At 40.0% G+C, this 20,166-nt stretch overlaps 1 protein-coding gene across 1 annotated transcript in view; it reads left to right on the top strand.

Annotated features, from left to right (window-relative positions):
* Positions 1-2,938: 2,938 nt before the first annotated feature.
* THRB (thyroid hormone receptor beta) overlaps positions 2,939-20,166 on the top strand; it is a 225,430-nt gene continuing 208,202 nt past the window's right edge. Inside the window, exon 1 of the mRNA XM_007468062.1 lies at positions 2,939-3,013. The gene's annotated coding sequence lies outside the window, so the exon portion shown is untranslated. The remainder of the gene's footprint in view (positions 3,014-20,166) is intronic.

The raw sequence follows: 20,166 nt of genomic DNA, 5'->3' as shown, positions 1-20,166 counted from the left end.
GTATTATGGCAAAACTTGGAAGCCACTTCAGTGGCACTGTTTTCCAGTTGCCTTCTCTGCTGTTTTAATCTTTACACCTGAGCGTGTTCTCAGTAATTCACAATGAAGCCCGTGACATCCTACTGCCTGAGCGAGAATCCCAGTTAGCCTTTTTTCACTGGCTTTGGGCATAATTTTAAATCTTTCTCCGACTCTGAACGACGGGGTTTCCTCATCTGAACAATGGGGTTATTAATAATACCTACCTCATCTGATCATTGTGAGGATTGAATTAAGTGAAATTAGGTGAGAGAATTAGCATAACCCAACCCACAAAATGTGCTTAAGAAGTGGTATATATTAAACTGCTTATTGTTACTAATTATTATGTGAGAATGTTTAGGTTGTTTTCACTGAGTCAGGTTCATGTATATTCTTCAAAGTATAAATCAGAATTATACTTTCAAAAAATAAGTTGAGGTTCAATATGGTTTAACATATAAGGCACTGTTTGTTTTTAGGTATTAATGTCAAGGGTAGCGGTGCATATCTATTCACATTTAAAACCACAACAGTTACAAACACAAGCTTCTTTCTGGCTTGTCAATTTAGTCTTTGAGAATGCTTTTAGAAAATGCTTCTTTTTCTTTCTTTTTTTTTTTTTGCGGTACACGGGCCTCTCACTGTTGTGGCCTCTCCCACTGCGGAGCACAGGCGCAGGCTCAGCGGCCATGGCTCACGGGCTCAGCTGCTCCGCGGCATGTGGGATCTTCCCGGACCGGAGCAGGAACCCGTGTCCCCTGCATCGGCAGGTGGACTCTCAACCACTGCGCCACCAGGGAAGCCCGTTCTTTTTTCTTTTTTTAATTGAAGTATAGTTGATTTACTATGTTGTGTTAGTTTCTGGTGTACAGCAAAGTGATTCACTTATATTTTTTCATATTTTTTTCATTATAGGTTATTACAAGATGTTGAATATAGTTTCCTGTGCTATATACATTAGGACCTTGTTGTTTATTTGTATATAGTAGTGTCTATCTGTTAATCCCAAACTCTTAATTTATCCCTCCCCCTCCCCACCCTTTCCCCTTAGGTAACAGTAAGTTTGTTTTCTATGTTTCTACGTCTGTGAGTCTGTTTTGTAAATATGCTCCTTAAATATCTTGGTCTTCAGCCTTAAAATATTAGAGCTTCCAGTGTTCTCGCAAACAGTACAGTGACACTGACAACTTGGGATTTCAGTATTTACGACAAAAGCAAGTGGAGAGAGAATTTGAAGGAAACAAATACAACCTCAAAGTCTTCCTTAATGTTGTTTGAAAAGGGAGGAAAATTAATAATAAGCAGATCAATTTTTAACAAATATGTTTTACCTTTCAATACACTGACTGTCCACTCTGCATGGAACCATAGTAGAGAAGACAGAGCAGCATCTTGAGAAGCTCAGAGTGGAGTTGCAGAGAAAATTCGCACATGCATACATACATATGCGCACACACCCACGTAACCAGCACACAGTTTAATGGTATGACAGGTGCTTTCATGGTGTTAGGTGGAAAGGCGGTGACTGAGCTGAGACTTAGTGCAGTCAGCATGGTCAGTTCACACACATGATGTTGAGAGTCCAAGTGTGGAACGATAGATACACATATGTAGGTTCATATCATATAGGTGAATGAAAAACACACAAGCACTCTTCATTGTCCTGGATACTCATCTGGTATGTAAATGTTTTAAAAAAATGTACTGGCAAGATACAAATTCATGGTCTGGCCTTGGAGTGGGTTGTCAAGGAGATTATACCTATGCTCTATTTTATTTTAAAAAAAAAAAGAAAAGAGGGGCTTCCCTGGTGGCACAGTGGTTAAGAATCTGCCTGCCAATGCAGGGGACACGGGTTCGAGCCCTGGTCCGGGAAGATCCCACATGCCGCAGAGCAACTAAGCCCATGTGCCACAACTACTGAGCCTGTGCTCTAGTGCCCGTGAGCCACAACTACTGAAGCCCGTGTGCCACAACTACTGAAGCCTGTGCGCCTAGAGCCTGTGCTCTGCAAAAAGAGAAGCCACCACAATGAGAAGCCTGCGCCCCGCAATGAAGAGTAGCCCCCGCTCACTGCAACTAGAGAAAGCCCGCGTGCAGCAGCGAAGACCCAATGCAGCCAAAAATTAAATAAATGAATAAATAAATAAATTTATTAAAAAAAAAGAGCAGATGGGACAAAATGTTGTCAATGGTCCATTCTGGGCAGAGGGGACCCAGACATTTGTCCTGCCAACCTGTGCTTCCCTATGATCTCTAAGTTTCCCACAAGAACAACTACAACTGTGGGGCCACAGCCATGGAAAAAGCAGCCCCTCTCTTGCTGGGCAGACAGACACTTGAACGTCGTCTGCTGCAGGAACAGATGCCCTGGTTTCTCCTTCATCTGTTTACACCTGGGGGAAGAGTCCCCAACATCACTGCACTTGACACCATCTAGACAGCTCCGTAGCTTCCTTTCGGGTCCCCCATCCTGATGTCTCACAGGGGCACAGCCCCGGCTGAGATTTGCTAGGACCTGTCCTGGGAACCATCCTCTGACACCCAGCTGGACCCTTTTTAGCACAAAAGTTCTAAATTGTTTGATTCACATTTGCCTTTTAGTCCTCTTCCGAGGCTGGGAATCCAAAACCCCGGAGTCCTGTGCAGAAAAGTAGGTTCTTGGGATCCACAAACATTGTCTCATGCCTGTAATGTGTTATTACAATCCTTGTGTTAAAGTCCCTTTCTCTGAAACCAGCTCCCCTTTGGAATGAGATTTTATGTAAGTCTGTTTGCATGTATTCAAAATCAGAGACAGCTCTGAAACCAGACCCCATTTAAACATAGAAAGAAGAGCAGTGGTGAATTAAGCAGATGTTGGGGGAGTTTTAAAAAAACACACACATCTATTTATCTTTTTGTGTTTCCTTTTTTCCAGATCTGCATTTTCCCTCCCATTGGCCGTCCTGCGTGGGTACCAAGTTCCACACGGGATTTCATGGATTGTCAGGTCAGATGTTGGGCTTGACTTGGCTGTTTGCAGATTCGTGATTTTATGATTGCCACTTTTCAGCATTATGGGAATGATCTAGTTTTTATGGCATTGCTGTTGTTGTTATTTGAACTCTGTAGGTGTTCAGGAGGAAAATACAGCATTCGATGGGTTAAAAGTAAACATAATGGAGAGAAGGATGCTTCAAATTCATTTGGGGGAAAAAGGAGTAATAATTGGACAGAGAGAGAAAGGAGCCCATTTTTCATTTGTTATGTGGAAAAATGCTTGATGGAGGACCACAGTCCTTTGCCATCTCTCTTTTCCTTGAGCGCTTAAAAAAAAGCAAAAGGATCAGCTCACCCTTGGTCAGAGCAAGTCAGGTAGGGCATGTGCACCTGTGCAGTGAAGACCCCCTTCCATTACTGACAAGCCCATACAACTTCCCTCCAGTCCCCAGATGTTTGGAAATATCAGGCAGCCTGTTCAGTTTGGAACACTAGGATGTCATTTGGAACCCAGTTTGTTTACATTATTATAACAACAGTTGCAGTTTGTCTCTGCAGTTAGGGTTGTGTCAGCACTTTCCTTTCTGTGTTTATTATTTTTAGCAGTTTAAAAGCTAACCAGGAAAAATGGCTTTCTGGCGGCGAGGTGACATTCCGGCTGGGCCAGGGTCTGTGGCGTCTATAGATGCACTGACTGGCTGTGGAGTCGGGCCTTTTGAATGCTGCCTTTGTGCTTCCATCGCCAGGGCCTCTGGCCTATTGTCCAGCCGCCTCAGTTGAGGTGGCACTATCTGATTGTAACCGGTACTAATATTACAGTGTTCGGTGCCCAGGCCCTCCCCGGGGGCCCCCAGTCTGGCGGCCTCTGTCTCCCAGCTCTCTCTCCAGGGGACCAATCCCAGCTCTCATATCAGAAACGCTATTTGTAATTTATAGAAGGTTCCAGGGAAAAGGATCGGTAAGGATCGGCTAGCCCTGCAGTTCTCTAACTTTTTTATTTTTTTTTACAAAGAACCCTTTACCCAAATGCAATCTTCCAGTGAAAGGCAATTTGTAAGACCTGGAAAAGTACAGCTGTTCTGTTTGAAGGAGAGAACCGCAGTTTTCAGCCTCCACTCCACCCACCCCCAATCAAGGTGGCTTCTCAGGTCCCCTCCCCCAACCAAGAAACCTACGACTCCTCAGAATACTTGCACACTGTTTTCACAGGACGAGCCCCTCAATTTACAGAGAAGGAAACTAAGAGGTGATTTTATAGATGCTTAAAACATGAGACATTAGGCACTGAAAAAGTACACTGCATTCATCCATTTTTATTTAGTTCTAAAAAAGGCACAGCTAATCTACCGTAATAGCAATCAAAATAGTGGTTACTCTGGGGAGAGACCAGATTGACTGGGCAGGGACACAGGGAATTTTTCTGGGGTGATGCAAATATGTGTCTTCATAGAAGTGTGGGTTACATGGCATTTGTCATAACTCGTCTCCTTTTTGCTATACATAAATTATAGCTCTGTTAAAAAATAAAAAGAAGGGAAATAAAGCAAAAAAAAATTAGTTGTTTTGTGAATGAAAATACTGAGAGCTTCCTGAAATATTGAAAATACTGATGGTCTTAACGCTATATGCACTCTTTATTGAGTGGAATCTACGGTCATTATGCAAAGTTGCAGAAGACAAGAGACCACGCTGCTTTTCCAATTATTGAACTTGCTTTGTTCAATAGTTACCAAAACCAGAAAAAAAAAAATCTCAGAGAATTTCAGACAACAGAACCCCTGAATACCTTCTGGGGTCTTCTAGCCTGTAATGCAGCTAAAGGATGATGTATGGGATTCCTGGCGGTGGAAATCCCGAGTACAATACTTGATTCATGCATTACTTTGACATGTATTGTTGGTAATGCTTGGGAAATTGTTCATAATTTTTTAACCTTTGCTCCTTCATCTGAATGCTTTTTCGGGACCTGTGAAATACAAGATTGCTTCTTCTGTATCTTATCAGAGTTGAACTTCTGGTGACAGGTTGGAATTCAGGCCTTTAGTGACACCTCTATCCTTGCAATAAATCATCTGGACCCTTTAAAAATGACTTTTCTCCCCTGGAAATACTTGGAGCCAAGCCTACTAGAATTCTTCTATTTGTGTGTTTCAGAAGTCCGGCAGTAACATGGAAGGTCATTATTTGGGTTGAAATGCTGCTAAGGCCCTAAGCCCGGGCAGATAGGACCCTGTGGCCACTTGCCCTTTAGAGCCTCGTGAGGAGAGTGGGCTGAGAACAAGGAGAATGCTTTTGAAAAGGAAGTGATAATAGTGTTGGGGGATAGTAATAGAGGGCAAGTGAGGGTCGCGTGAAGCAAGGGCAGAAAGGATTTAAAGATATCGTTGTCCCCCCGTATCTGGGGGGGAGTAGTTCCACATAGACCAAATGCTCAAGGCCCTCAAGTGCATAAAACGGTGTAGTACAGTCGGCCCTCCTTATCCGTGGGTTCTGCGTCCACGGATTCAACCAACCCCGGATTGTACCCGAATGTTCCAGCCTCTGAGGCTGTGTGACTTTTCTTCAAGAAGAACAAACTGCTACTTTAGTGATTTCCCAACAAAGGGCCAAGATCTATTTCATTCACAAAATGGATCCACATGACCAAAAATTTAGTTCACTAATGAAGCAATGGCAAAACAGAATCATTTGTAAAAGGAGCATTTTTTTTTAAACCCACACATACTGAACTCTGCCTGCACAGACACACAAATGTCCTCATCAAATCAAATTTAATTCAGCAAGGTTTATATCCAACCAATTTAGTTTAATGTGCATAAGAGCAGAAGTGAAATTGCACAGTGGAAGAGTTTGAACAGAATTTGCTTTTTTGCAATTCAATGCCCATTTGAAAGGAACTGTTTCTTCAAGTCATTCATTGAGTCAACTTATCCAAATGGCAAGTACCAAGAAGAATTGTATGACTTCTCCATTCCAGGGACTTGGAGCAAGTGATTCTCCCAGAGCCAACGTTCTTGAAATGTACGTGTGTGTGTATGTGTGTGTGCATTCATCTACAGATCGAGGAGCGTTTGGAAAATGCAATGTGTGTGTAGTCAGATTTCAGTTATTTGTGAGAATGAGAGTAAAACATCAATAACTGAAGTCCAACCAATGGATATTGTTTCCTGTTGACTTTTAAAAATTAGCAACCTGGACGTTTTTAACCCCTGAACTGCTCATGAGGCCTGTGAACAAGTGGGAGTATATCCTGATTTGAGTTTTATCTCCTTCTTTCTCCCTCAACTATTTTTTCTGTTGGTGCTATTGGGCTAATAACAACTAAAACACTGGGTGAAAGAAAAATAACAAATGCCTTAATGTGCGTATTATTATTATTCTCAATTTCTAGACAAAGAAACTGAGGGTAAAGGTTGAGGAGCAATGCCTGAAGATTTTGCTGTCATAGTGGCAGGGCTGGGCTTCAACTCTGATATTTCTATCTGTGAGCCGCTATCTTAAGAAGAGAAGCAATGGATTGAAACTAATCATCATATTACACTGGCTGGAGCAGAAAAATACCTAAATTTGTGTAGAGAATAAACTACTATTTTGGGCCTGCCCATAGCAGAAAATCTTAATAACAGTGACAAACACACAAAATTTTATTTTTCTCTCCAGGGCAATTGGGGGTGGTTCTCTTATCATCAGGGACTCAGGTATGTTCTATCTTTCTGTATTTCTATTCTTAAGCATATGACTTTATCTTCAAGGTTCCTTCCTAGGTCAAGATGACTGCTGGAGCTCCAGCCCTCACATGTGAATTCTAGGCAGCAGGAAAGATGGGAAGAAGGGGACAAAGGCACCCATTTTCAGCTGGCTTTCCTCTCTAGGAGGGCTTCCCTGAATTCCCACTTCATGGCTTCTGCCTACAATCTCACGTACCAACTCCTGGTTGCAAAAGAGTCTAGAAAATGTAGTGGGTACTTTGCATCCAGAGGAGAAGTGAGATTTGGTTGTGAAGGAATAGAATGGAGGCACCTAGCAGATTGGTCACAATCAGACAGCTATTAAAGGCTTTTCAGTTTTGGAGAGGCATGATCAGGATGGTGCTTTAGAGGAACTGATCTTGTAGCCAACTGGTTGATGGATAAAAGGGGGAAAAGTGAAGGACTCCAATTTGTAGTGATGAGTTTTGTATTACTGAGGTGGCACTGGGGACAAGAGAGATCAATGTGATCCAATTTGTGAAGAATGCATTGACCAAGGAGAATGTACTCATTAATTAGCTGTGCAATTCAAAACTGGGTTTCAACAAACACACACACATATATTTGTGAGGTGTGTGTATGTGTATAAAAGTACATAGTATATACATATTCATATACACGTATGTATATGTGTATGAATGTGTATGTGTATATGTGAGTAAATATATATACATACACATATATATATGAATGGAAACCAGGGAAAGGCATTTAGCTAAACTTCTAGGAAACAGGATCCAGATAAACAAAACCGTCTCGTGTTGTTTTCATGTGCAGAAAATTGGCTGGAAATTTGATGATGCGGTCTATTGGCAATAGATAAATAATGCATAAACAAATATATGCAGGCATACACACAACACAAACAGCATAAAACTTTTCTAGGGCTCCATACCACCAACTGCAATAATTTTTAAACTTTGGCATCCCTAAACAAAGAAAAGGGAAAAATTAAAAGGAGCTAAATTATAAACTTTTAAAGGAATAAGAGGTGAAGGCATTGTAAACATAACAAAGAAGTTATCCTAAGAAGCCAAGCTAGAGGAAGTAGGAAAGTCAGGGTGGAAAAAAAAACGCCAGTTTTTCTTTCTCTCTTCTCCCTCTCTCTCTCCCCCTCCTTTCTCCCTTCCTTCCTTCCTTCCTTTCCTTCCTCCCTTCCTTCCTTCCTTCCTTCTTTCTGTCCTTCTTTCCTCCCCTTCCTTTCCTTCCTTCCTTCCTTCCTTCCTTCCTTCCTTTCCTTCCCTCCTTCCTTCCCTCTCTCTCTCTCATTCTCTTTCTTGCCTTCTCTCACTCTCTCTTGCTCTCTCTTTTCTTCTTTAACTTTAGGAGGGGTAGAATCATGCATTTAGTAACCATACATTCATAGACTTTTCATTATGAGCTCCCAAATGTGAAAGAAGTTCAACTCCAAGCCATCACCACATTGCTTTTGTTCAGCCAATAAGCAGCAGGTAACATCTTGCCATTTGTGGATGACAAAATCAAAGCCTGTCTGTGGTGCTGGTAGGATGGAGCCAGGCCCCCGGCATGGCTGTTTTGGAAGTCTTCACATCCGTGGTACACGGTACCGCCACATATACAAACACATCTTGCCTATGTAACCCACAGGGCTGAACAAAAATGACCAAGTTTGTCTGTACAACTTTCTTGGTACTGTGTGTTTGACATCTTTGGCTGCAAGGCAAAATGAGTTTTCATTTTAGCTTTTTAAATCAGCTGAATTAGCAGAACTTGATTTTCTGATTTAACCCTTCCTGATGGCATTGTGCAGAGCTAGCCTGAGTCCTGTTTTTCCCACCACACATTGGAGAGGGGTGGGTCGGCGGGACCCTGGCTGTCTGCTCTTCCCTGCATCTTCTCAGGAAGACTGTCGAGGCAAGCGTTGTAATTTGTGCTATAACGTCCTGGACAGAGTCTCATATTAAAAAGTAAATGCTTATATTTAACGTAGTAAAAGAACAAAAACATGCATGGGGAAAACACACCGACTGTAAAATAGTGGCTACTTGGCAAAGAGAGGGGAGGGAGAGGAGAGAGAGATGGACAAAGGTCATGGTGTTTTCTTATGTTTTACTTCTTATAAAGAGACAGATGAAACCAATAGAGCAAATCAGAATGGTGGACCATGTGTATCCGTAACATTGTTTTATACGCTCTTTTAAAAAATTTTTATTTTATATTGGAGTATAGTTGATTAACAATGTTATGTTAGTTTCAGGTGTACAGCAAAGTGATTCAGTTATACATATACATGTGTCTATTCTTTTTCAAATTCTTTTCCCCTTTAGGTTATTACAGAATATTGAGTAGAGGTCCCTGTGCCATACAGTAGTCCTTGCCGGCTATCTATTTTAAATATAGTACTGTGTATACGCCAATCCTATACTCCTAATTTATCCCTCCTCCCCACCTTTCCCCTTTGATAACCATAAGTTTGTTTTCTATGTCTGTGAGTCTGTGTCTGTTTCGTAGATAAGTTCATTTGTATCACTATTTAGTTTTCACATATAAGTGATATCATATGATATTTGTCTGACTTACTTCACTCAGTATGATCATCTCTGTGTCCATCCATGTTGCTGCAAATGGCATTACTTCATTCTTCTTAATGGCTGAGTAATATTCCATTTTATATATGTGTGTGTGTGTAATATTCCATTGTATGCATGTGTGAATGTGTGCACTGTTTTGTAATTTTTTAAACTTCTTCTTCTTTTTTAGGCTATAGACATTTATTTATTTTTAACATCTTTATTGGAGTATAATTGCTTTACAATGGTGTGTTAGTTTCTGCTGTATAACAAAGTGAATCAGCTATACATATACATATATCCCCATATCTCCTCCTTCTTGCGTCTCCCTCCCACCTTCCCTATCCCACCCCTCTAGGTGGTCACAAAACACCGAGCTGATCTCGCTGTGCTATGCGGCTGCTTCCCACTAGCTATCTATTTTACATTTGGTAGTGTACATATGTCCATGCCACCCTCTCACTTCATCCCAGCTTCCCCTTCCCCTTCCCCATGTCCTCAAGTCCATCCTCTATGTCTGCATCTTTATTCCTGTCCTGCCCCTAGGTTCCTCAGAACCTGTTTTATTTTTTTTTTTAGATTCCATATATATGTGTTAGCATACAGTATTTGTTTTTCTCCCTCTGACTTACTTCACTCTGTATGACAGACTCTAGATCCACCCACCTCGCTGAAAATAACTCAGTTTCGTTTCTTTTTATGGCTGAGTAATATTCCATTGTGTATATGTGCCACATCTTCTTTATCCATTCATCTGTCAGTGGACACTTAGGTTGCTTCCATGTCCTGGCTATTGTAAATAGAGCTGCAGTGAACATTGTGGTACATGACTCCTTTTGAATTATGGTGTTCTCAGGGTATATGCCCAGTAGTGGGATTGCTGGGTTGTATGGTAGTTCTATTTTTAGTTTTTTAAGGAACCTCCATACTGTTCTCCATATTGGCCATATCAATTTACATTCCACCAACAGTGCAAGAGGGTATCTTTTGTCCACACCCTCTCCAGCATTTATTGTTTGTAGATTTTTTGATGATGGCCATTCTGACTGGTGTGAGGTGATACCTCACTGTAGTTTTGATTTACATTCCTCTAATGATTAGTGATGTTGAAGATCCTATCATGTGTTTGTTGGCAATCTGTATATCTTCTTGGAGAAATGTCTATTTAGGTCTTCTGCCCACTTTTGGATTGGGTTGTTTGTTTTTTTGTTATTGAGCTGCATGAGCTGCTTGTAAATTTTGGAGACTAATCCTTTGTCAGTTGCGTCATTTGCCAATATTTTCTCCCATTCTGAGGGTTGTCTTTTTGTCCTTTTTATGGTTTCCTTTGCTGTGCAAAAGCTTTGAAGTTTCATTAGGTCCCATTTGTTTATTTTTGTTTTTATTTCCATTTCTCTAGGAACTGGGTCAAAAAGGATCTTGCTGTGATTTATGTAATAGAGTGTTCTGCCTATGTTTTCCTCTAAGACTTTTATAGTGTCTGGTCTTACATTTAGATCTTTAATCCATTTTGAGTTTATTTTAGTGTATGGTGTAGGAAGTGTTCTAATTTCGTTCTTTTACATGTAGCTGTCCAGTTTTCCCGGCACTACTTATTGAAGAGGCTGTCTTTTCTCCATTGTATATTCTTGCCTCCTTTATCAAAAATAAGGTGACCATATGTGTGTGGGTTTATCTCTGGGCTTTCTATCCTGTTCCATTGATCTGTATTTCTGGTTTTGTGCCAGTACCATACTGTCTTGATTACTGTAGCTTTGTTATATAGTCTGAAGTCTGGGAGCCTGATTCCTCCAGCTCCATTTTTCTTTCTCAAGATTGCTTTGGCTATTTGGGGTCTTTTATGTTTCCATACAAATTGTGAACTTTTTTGTTCTAGTTCTGTGAAAAATGCCATTGGTAGTTTGATAGGGATTGCATTGAAACTGTAGATTAGTTTGGGTAGTATCGTCATTTTCACAATGTTAATTCTTCCAATCCAAGAACATGGTATATCTCTCCGTCTGTATCATCCTTAATTTCTTTCATCAGTGCCTTTTAGTTTTCTGCATACAGGTCTTTTGTCTCCTTAGGTAGGCTTTTTCCTAGGTATTTTATTCTTTTTGTTGCAATGGTAAATGGGAATGTTTTCTTAATTTCACTTTCAGATTTTTCATCATTAGTGTATAGGAATGCAGGAGATTTTTGTGCATTAATTTTGTATCCTGCTACTTTACCAAATTCATTGATTAGCGTTAGTACTTTTCTGGTAGCATCTTTAGGATTCTCTATGTATAGTATCTTGTCATCTGCAAACAGTGACAGCTTTACTTCTTCTTTTCTGATTTGGATTCCTTTTATTTCTTTTTCTTCTCTGATTGCTGTGGCTAAAACTTCCAAAATTGTGTTGAATAATAGTGGTGAGAGTGGGCAACCTAGTCTTATTCCTGATCTTAGTGGAAAAGTTTTCAGTTTTTCACCGTTGAGGACGATGTTGGCTGTGGGTTTGTCATATATGACCTTTATTATGTTGAGGAAAGTTCCCTCTATGCCTACTTTCTGCAGGATTTTTATCATAAATCGGTGTTCAATTTTGTCAAAAGCTTTCTCTGCATCTATTGAGATGATCATATGGTTTTTCTCCTTCAATTTGTTAATATGGTGTATCAAATTGATAAATTTGCCTATATTGAAGAATCCTTACATTCCTGGGATAAACCCCACTTGATCATGGTGTATAATCCTTTTAATGTGCTGATGGATTCTGTTTGCTTGTATTTTGTTGAGGATTTTTGCATCTATGTTCATCAGTGATATTGGCCTGTAGTTTTCTTTCTTTGTGACATCTTTGTCTGGTTTTGGTATCAGGGTGATGGTGGCCTTGTAGAATGAGTTTGGTAGTGTTCCTCCCTCTGCTATATTTTGAAAGAGTTTGAGAAGGATAGATGTTAGCTCTTCTCTAAATGTTTGATAGAATTCACCTGTGAAGCCATCTGGTCCTAGGCTTTTGTGTGTTGGAAGACTTTTAATCACAGTCTCAATTTCAGTGCCTTTGATGGGTCTGTTTATATTTTCTATTTCTTCCTGATTCAGTCTTGGAAGGTTGTGCTTTTCTAAGAATTTTGTCCATTTCTTCCAGGTTGTCCATTTTATTGACATATATTTGCTTGTAGTGATCTCTCATGATCCTTTGTATTTCTGCAGTGTCAGTTGTTACTTCTACTTTTTCATTTCTAATTCTATTGATTCGAGTCTTCTCCCTGTTTTTTCTTGATGAGTCTGGCTAATAGTTTATCAATTTTGTTTATCTTCTCAAAGAAGGAATCAGCTTTTAGTTTTATTGATCTTTGCTATCGTTGCCTTCATTTCCTTTCCATTTATTTCTGATCTGATCTTTATGATTCCTTTCCTTCTGCTAACTTCGGGGGTTTTTTGTTCTTCTTTCACTAATTGCTTTAGGTGTAAGGTTAGGTTGCTTATTTGTGATGTTTCTTGTTTCTTGATGTAAAATTGTATTGCTATAAACTTCCCTCTTAGAACTGTTTTTGCTGCATCCCATAGGTTTTGGGTCGTTGTGTTTTCACTGTCATTTGTTCTTAGGTACTTTTTGGTTTCCTCTTTGATTTCTGCAGTGATCTCTTGGTTATTTAGTAGTGTATTGCTTAGCCTCCACGTGTTTGTATTTTTTACAGGTCTTTTCCTGTAATTGATATCTAGTCTGATAGCATTCTGGTCGGAAAAGATACCTGATACAATTTCAATTTTCTTAAATTTACCAAGGCTTGATTTGTGACCCAAGATATGATCTATCCTGGAGAATGTTCCATGAGCACTTCAGAAGAAAGTGAATTCTGTTGTTTTTGGATGGAATGTCCTATAAATATCAATTAAGTCCATCCTGTTTAATGTATCATTTAAAGCTTCTGTTTCCTTATTTATTTTCTTTTTTTTTTTAATCTGTCCATTGGTGAAAGTGGGTTTTAAACTCAGCTACTATTTTTGTGTTACTGCCTTTTTCCCCTTTTACTATAATTGATATCTAGTCTCATGGCGTTGTGGTCGGAAAAGATACTTGATATAATTTCAATTTTCTTAAATTTACCAAGGCTTGATTTGTGACCCAATATATGATCTATCCTGGAGGATGTTCCATGAGCACTTGAGAAGAATGTGTATTCTGTTGTTTTTGGATGGAGTGTCCTATAAATATCAATTAAGTCCATCTTGTTTAATGTATCATTTAAAGCTTGTGTTTCCTTATTTATTTTCATTTTGGATGATCTGTCCATTGGTGAAAGTGGGGTGTTAAAGTCCCCTACTATGATTGTGTTACTGTCAATTTCCCCTTTTATGGCTGTTAGCATTTGCCTTATGTATTGAGATGCTCCTATGTTGGGTGCATAAATATTTACAATTTTTATATCTTCTTTTTAGATTGATCCCTTGATCATTATGTAGTGTCCTTCTTTGTCTCTTGTAATAGTCTTTATTTTAAAGTCTATTTTGTCTGATATGAGAATTGCTACTCCAGCTTTCTTTTGATTTCCATTTGCATGGAATATCTTTTTCCATCCCCTCACTTTCAGTCTGTATGTGTCCCTAGTTCTGACTTGGGTCTCTTGTAGACAGCATATATACGGGTTTTGTTTTTGTATCCATTCAGCCAGTCTATGCCTTTTGGCTGGAGCATTTAATCCATTTACATTTAAGGTAATTATCGATATTTATGTTCCTATTCCCATTTTCTTAATCGTTTTGGGTTCATTATTGTAGGTCTTTTCCTTCTCTTGTGCTTCTTGCCTAGAGAACTTCCTTTAGCATTTGTTGTAAAGCTGGTTTGGTGGTGCTGAACTCTCTCAGCTTTTGCTTGTCTGTAAAGGTTTTAATTTCTCCATCAAATCTGAATGAGATCCTTGCTGGGTAGAGTAATCTTGGTTGCAGGTTTTTCTCCTTCATCACTTTAAATATGTCCTGCCAGTCCCTTCTGGCTTGCAGAGTTTCTGCTGAAAGATCAGCTGTTAACCTTATGGGGATTCCCTTGTGTGTTATTTGTTGCTTTTCCCTTGCTGCTTTTAATATTTTTTCTTTGTATTAAATTGTTCATAGTTTGATTAATATGTGTCTTGGTGTGTTTCTCCTTGGATTTATCCTGTATGGGACTCTGTGCTCTTCCTGGACTTGACTATTCTCTTTCCCATATTAGGGAAGTTTTCAACTATAATCTCTTCAAATATTTTCTCAGCCCCTTTCTTTTTCTCTTCTTTTTCTGGGACCCCTGTACTTCGAATGTTGGTGCATTTAATGTTGTCCCAGAGGTCTCTGAGACTGTCCTCAGTTCTTTTAATTCTGTTTTCTTTATTCTTCTCTGTGGTAGTTATTTCCACTATTTTATCTTGCAGGTCACTTGTCTGTTTTTTGCTTCAGTTAATCTGCTATTGATTCCATCTAGAGAAATTTTCACTTCATTTATTGTGTTGTTCGTCATTGTTTGTTTGTTCTTTAGTTCTTCTAGGTCCTTGTTAAACGATTCTTGTATTTTCTCCATTGTATTTCCAGGAGTTTGGATCATCTTTGCTCTCATTGCTCTGAATTCTTTTTCAGGTAGACTGCCTATTTCCTCTTCATTTGTTTGGTCTGGTGGGTTTTTACCTTGCTCCTTCATCTGCTGTGTGTTTCTCTGTCATCTCATTTTGCTTAACTTACTGTGTTTGGGGTCTCCTTTTTGCAGGCTCCATGTTTGTAATTCCCATTGTTTGTGGTGTCGGCTCCCCCCTGCTAGGGTTGGTTTAGTGGGTTGTGTAGGCTTCCTGGTGGAGGGGACTGGTGCCTGCGTTCTGGTGGGTGAGGCTGGATCTTGTATTTCTGGTGGGCAGGACCAAGTCCGTTGGTGTGTTTTGGCGTGTCTGTGACCTTATTATGATTTTAGGCAGCCTCTCTGCTTATGGGTGGGGTTTTGTTCCTGTCCTGCTCATTGTTTGGCATGGGGTGTCCAGCACTAGAGCTTGCTTGTCGTTGAGTGGAGCTGGGTCTTAGCGTTGAGATGGATATCCCTGGGAGAGCTTTCGCCATTTGATATTACGTGGAGCCGGGAGGTCTCTGGTGGACCAATGTCCTGAACTCGGCTCTCCCACCTCAGAGGCTCAGGCTTGACACCCGGCTGGAGCACCAAGACCCTGTCAGCCACACGGCTCAGAAGAAAAGGGAGACAAAAAAGAAAGAACGAAAAACATAAAATAATTAAAATAAAAAATAATTATTAAAAATTAAAAAGTAACAAAAAAACAAAAAAAAAGAAAGAAGAGAGCAACCAACTCAAAAAATAAATCCACCAATGATAACAAGCACTAAAAATTAAAGCAAAAAGAAAAACACAGGCAGACAGAACCCTAGAACAAATGGTAAAAGCAAAGCTATACAGACAAAATCACACAAAGAAGCATACACTTACACACTCACAAAAAGAGAAAAAGGAAAAATATATGTATTTTTTTTAAAAAAGGAAGAGAGCAACCAAATCAATAAACAAATCTACCAATGATAATAAACTCTAAATACTAAACTAAAATAAACATAAAACCAGAAACAAATTAGATGCAGAAAGCAAACCCCAAGTCTACAGTTGCTCCCATAGTCCACGGCCTCAATTTTGGGATGATTCATTGTCTATTCAGATATTCCAGAGATGCAGGGTACCTCAAGTTGATTTTGGACATTTAATCTGCTGCTTCTGAGGCTGCTGGGAGAAATTTCCCCTTCTCTTCTTTGTTAGCACAGCTCCGGGGGTTCAGCCTCATTTTCTGTTAATTTTCGAGGTTAAGAGACAGAGAGTCTGGTATATCCCATTTACCAACCAAAAGAGACCTTTAGTTTTCTAGTTTAAGCTTGGCCTCAGTTCGTTTGTATCTTGGATCTGTGGGCTACTAATTATGGCCATTTTACTAAATGGTATGGTTCATATTTTTATTTAATATGTTAATGAAAAGCAACTGTTTTCTTCATTAAAATTCAGAGAGTAGGAGTTGAGGGTAAAAAATTAGCCCATATGCAGTCTTCCATATGCATATCATGTTTCATAATAAAAAGGTGTTAGAGTGGAAGAATTAACTGTAAGAAGATGGGAAAATGATATCTAGTAACAACTAGCAACAGAATTCCTCTAAGGAAGGAACTGTATTTACTTGGGAAAATACCTTGACCAATGTGCTTGGAGATAGAAAAGTAAATCTCCAAGGGATCTGGTTGAGAGTGGAACTGTTTTGCTAGAGGTGAGAGGGAGTTTGGTCCATTGCTCCAGAGAGAGAAGGGAGATGGAGATAGAGATGGAGATGGAGACAGAGGATATGGAGATGGAGGTGGAGATGGAGGTAAAGGTGGAGGTAGAGGTGGTGGGGTGAATGAATGAATGACCAATAGTGGACAAAGGGCCAGAGAGATGACAGAAGCTGCAAGGTAGTGAAGTGACTCCTTCTCTCTGACCCCTCAGATCCTCCATAAAGAAACTAAAATGTTTGATGGTGATAGATCTGTTATAGAAAGAACCTACTTTTGACTCAGGTCATGGGGTGAAGCTGAGGCAGTTCAGGTGGCCACAGAGGTCTGAGGTGGCTGGGGGGATTGTAGAAATCTTGCAGAATGGAGGTTCAGGCCAAGGTGGAAGGTGGCGGAGGTAGGTCGTTTATCTACATATGTTGCATATTATGGTGGCTTAGAGTAGTGCATCTCAAGTTTTAATGATCATACTGTCAACTGGGAATCTTGTTAAAAACACTGATTCTGAATCAAGACATCTGGGGCAGGATCTGGGATTCTGTATTCCTAACAAAGCTCCTGGGGGAAGCTCATGGTGCAGGTCAACAGACCACACTTGGAGTAGCAAAGTGGCTCCAGGACAAGATTTCCCAGGTTCAAATCTAGTTTTGCCATGTATTTACTGTGTGACTGAGAGGAAATTATTTCACTTGCTTTTGCCTGTTTTCTCAACCATGACATGGAGGCAATACCTCGTAGGGTTGCTATGAAGATTAAAGGAATTAATATATATAAAATGCCTAGAACAGTGAGTAACTGACAGATAAAGGAGCTATATTAGGGTTAGCTTCACCTGCAGTTATTGTTGTTGTTATTATTATTATTACTATTATTACTTACTTACTTGGAAATGAAACCTATCCTATGAAGAGCTGAGAATTTCTTAAGACTCAGTCTGTTGCAGCAGCACAAGCTTGGACTTTAATATGAGCCAAAGGTGGGTTCAAATCCCACCTCCATGACCTGGATCATTCACTCCCTTCTGCCCTTGCAGTGCATTAGTTTAAATTCCAAAACTTGCTGAAAAGTTACCTAGGCATGCATGCTATTTTTTTTCCCTAAAACTTGAGACTACGTAAGAGTGCATTTCGTTGGGACTCGAAGGCCAACATTACCATCCAGGGAATGCCTCTCTTCGGCATTGCATTTTATAGATATCTCTATTATCGTTGTGTTATGTTGTAAATGCCTGGTTAGGTGCCCATTCCCCCTCCCCATTCAGTTGAGCCTGGCTGGGGCACAGGTTGGAAATAATCTTCTCACCCCTCCACCCCCTACCCCGCCAGCACCTGGCATGGAGTTTGGCACATGGCGTGTGTGAACTCTCAATTAATATGGCGAAAAATCATCTGCCTGTAGTCAAGAGAGGCAGAAAAATCATACATTTAAAAAAATCGTATATTCATTTCATTTTGACTTTCACTTAGTCTACTTCATCATTTTTTTAGAATTTACCTAACCCAAGGAATTTATTATCAGCATCCAATACATGGTGGTACACATACTTACTTGGATTGATAAACAATGTATGTTTATCAATGGAAGGATGGAAGGATCCATAAATGTTTGTGTTTGCTGTGAATATAAATTATTTTTTTCATACTTATCAGATATGGAATGAGAGCTATCTTTCACTTTAAGCAAACCTTACACGGGAGCGTTTGTATTTACAGAATAGATAAATTGAAGAGCAAATATTTATTTAGCAAAATTCTTCTTTGCATAAGGTTTCAAGATAGCTGTTTTATGTAACTAGTCACTGAATAAACTTAGATGTGTTTCGCACCCAACATTATCAGCCATCCAGCTGGGGTGTCAAAGGGGCTCATTCGTAGAGATATTCCAGGAACAAAGGAGCTAAATATGCATTTGACAGAACTGCTAGATAGTAACTTGATCCACTACAAGATTCTAAAGTGGTTTGGTGATAGGCTCTCAGACTTAATTTCTAAATCCTCCTACTTAGGTAATTTCTACAACTGGTACTATGACTTTTGGAGTATTCTAGCAGAAGTTCTCAAGAGAATCCAACCCTACTTATGTTCAGCTATTGGTTTCTGGTCACCCAGATTATAGAATACTGGAGATGGAAGATTTCCTGGAGATGGAAGATTTCCTGGAGATGGAAGATTTCCTGGAGATGGAAGATTTCTTAGAGATGGACTCTTTTGCTTCTCAAAGTATGCTTATGGTCAGTCCCACTGACACCACCCACGAGCTTGTTGGAAATGGAGAATTGCAGGGCTCTCTCTAGACCTAGTAAATCAGAATCTGCACTTTGACAAACTCCCCAGGAGATTCTTATACACAGTGAAATGGGAGAAGGCTGAGTCCATCCTCAATGCCCTCACACCCCACATGGCTAGCTGCATTGAACGACTGTTGTTGTCCCTGCCCTAAGAACATTTGGAAACAAAATAGAGTCATTAACAGCTCCTGTCTTGGCTAGGGGAGCAGTTGCCGTTTTAAAGGTCAGAAATGCTATTCCCAAGACCAAAGAAAGAACAGGATCCAAAAAATATGTTTAGGAATTTCAGTTGCCTGGGGCCCGAGTTTGTTAGAACAAGTCAGCTTGTTAAGGAAAACCTGGTGGTCACTTTATCTGTGGGCCACTCAACACTCATCAAAATGAATGGATTTCATTTTATGGAAATTTTGGACACCAATAGCACTGCTTTTAAAAGATTTGGGGGGAGTAAGAAGTGGCGTGAATGGGCATGAATGTAGTGCTCACGAGGAAAATACAGTAACAGCTAAATTCACTCATGAGTTCCACATCCATACTTGGGAGTGATGCATTCAACAGCACACAGAGAGTGCTTGCATTGCAAAAGGTGGCAGAAAATTAGGAAGAGGAAATGGAGCTAATGGCTTTGATCTTTTCTGCAACAGGTTCTATGCAGGACTCTGTAATAAAATGAACATGAGAATATACCCACATTTTGTTCAGCCCAAGAAGGGTCAAGCTCCTATAATAAGAAGTGTCTTTCAGTAGAATGTTCTAGGTGAATCAAATCCTTGATAACAACGATGGAAAAGAAAAAATTAACAATAATATTCCTTTGCTCCTGAGCAACACGGATGTGGCCAAAAAGTTCGTTCGGGTTTTTCTGAAGATGTTACAGAAAACCCGAATGAATTTTTTGGCCAACCCAATACTCTGAAGCAATTAGCTCTCAGTTCAAAAGGAAAATCTGAGGAGAGATTCTGATGTCCCCAAGATCTGAAGACCCAAAGAGGAATGCTGCCTTCCGGAAGCTTCAGGCAAAAAAAAAAGGAGCTTCCAAGAGTTGCTCTAAAAGACTTTACACATTTAATTACCCCTAGGAAGGGTCACAAGACAGAGGTGGGAGCTGGACCTGTCCCAAAGCAAATACAATAAACTCTTTGTTATTTGGTGCATGTAGATTAGATTAACAAAAAATGGTACTTAACCCATTTACCTACTTTTCCCATGAACTTTTGCAAATCCTTTGTTTGAACCTATGGAAACTATGGTTTTTTTTTTTTTTCCTTGCGTTATGCGGGCCTCTCACTGTTGTGGCCTCTCCCATTTGCGGAGCACAGGCTCCGGACGCGCAGGCCCAGCGGCCACGGCT

This window comes from Lipotes vexillifer, unplaced genomic scaffold (genome assembly GCF_000442215.2).
Source record: "Lipotes vexillifer unplaced genomic scaffold, Lipotes_vexillifer_v1.1 scaffold937, whole genome shotgun sequence".
Lineage (NCBI taxonomy): Eukaryota > Metazoa > Chordata > Mammalia > Artiodactyla > Lipotidae > Lipotes > Lipotes vexillifer.
Note: the sequence above shows the minus strand (reverse complement) of the source record. Positions and strands in the feature narration are given on the sequence as shown.